Source organism: Protopterus annectens, chromosome 3.part0 (assembly GCF_019279795.1).
Source record: "Protopterus annectens isolate FY-2018-M chromosome 3.part0, PAN1.0, whole genome shotgun sequence".
NCBI lineage: Eukaryota > Metazoa > Chordata > Ceratodontiformes > Protopteridae > Protopterus > Protopterus annectens.
In genome coordinates this window covers 1,623,832,931-1,623,834,721 of record NC_056731.1, presented here as the reverse complement: position 1 = coordinate 1,623,834,721, position 1,791 = coordinate 1,623,832,931, and positions in this window count along the sequence as shown.

The following is a 1,791-nucleotide window of genomic DNA, read 5'->3' as shown; positions in this document are numbered from 1 at the left end:
AGTTGAGTATTATAGTAACTATACAATTCCTCCTCTGTTAACTTAAGGAATGCTTCAACTAATGGATGGTGAGTTGGTACAAAATCACTTAAATTCTTAAAAGCAAACTTCCTGCTCTGTGCTGATTCTTTCTCAGAATCATTATAAATGAATCTAAGCATTACATTCCTACAAAAAAGTTTTAAGTCCACCATTGTATCAGTCAATTTGCTCTGGCTTTTAGGAATAAAATTCAAACCTTTGTTTAATAAACTGGTATCATCATCTGTTAGAGTAATGTGGGACAAATTATAAATTAACGCTTGTTGTTCCACATTCTCTTTAAAGTCTGATGGGGCATAAAATCCCCTGATAATTTCCTCTTCTGTCTGCCCCTGCTCATGGAGCGAGGTCTGCAAGGACCTTTCTCCATGCGCACTGGCAGAGGAAAAGTCAAATCCAAACTTGAGAGCTTGCTGGAATCAGTCAAAGTAGTAGTTTTCTTACTCTGACAACACATATGCCATGGAACTAACACTGTACCACCCCACAAGTGTTTGTAATATTCTAGATCTAGTCCTCACAAATAGCATTGATCAATGCAACCCCTCATGTGTAGGGCCTGCACTGTTTCAATCCAACCATAAAGTAGTTTTCCCAGAATTTGCAATAAGTACAGAATTAAATAATGAGAGGTCAGCTGAACATGCATCTTCCAAGGTAAATTCAACATCCTAAGGTATGGTATAATCATCTTCCACACTCTAGTTTTTACAGAGGGCATTGACAACTATAGTAAGGTAAACCCTGATGCCCTGTATAAACATCTTCAGAAATGTATAGACACAGACATACATGATAGGATCAAAGAAAGAGCCTTAAGAATATCATAACTATTCTGATGGATGTCTGACATTACATGATTATACAGGAAGCAAACAAGGCTGATATCTACAAATACAAAAATTTAAATCCCAAACTGGAAGACTAACATCTTCAGCCTAAACAAGACAATAAGACACCTTGTAAAATCCTCACACAGCAGCTACGAGAAATATGTCAAAGCCATAGTTAAGGATAACCATAAGGTTTTCCTCTGCCGCATTTGCAACATTAAAGGTATAACTTAGATGTGTGCTGAGTTAATTGTGGATGGTATTGCACGCACTGAACCAATGTAAAATTGAAAACCAACTAGCAGACATGATTGGATAACAAGTATCCCCCCACCCACGCACAAGCTGACCACAACATGTCTTCAACATCACCTCCAGTGTCCCTCTATAAAGAGCAAGTAATCACTGCTCTCTCCAATAGTAGGAAAACAGCCTTCATGGAAGCAGATGGCATTCTGGCATGCATTCTAAATGTTATTAACCAGCAAGCTACTGCACTAGTGACCCTATATAATCACAGTCTGAGTACTGCCTTTATCCACACAGATTTAAAATCAGTGACCTATTTCCCCCTATACAAGGGTGGATCAGCAACATACACATGTACTTATAGTCCCTTAAGTTTCACAAGCCTCAACTGTAAGGCAATGGACTGGATTCTTGTGGATGTCAGATACAAGAACAGAGTTGACATTCAAGCACTACATCTGTTCCAGCATGGTTTCCTCAAGGGAAGGTTATGCATGCTAAAACTGTTGGTATTCAATAATGTGACCACAGACATAACATTTATTTATTTAACATTTGTTCACCGGGAAAGTCCGACTTGGAACAAAGCCAATTTTCAGCGGAGGCCCAGGGAGAAATGCTCCAGATGCATGTCTTTGTAACATTGCGTGCATGTGTTTAACAACAT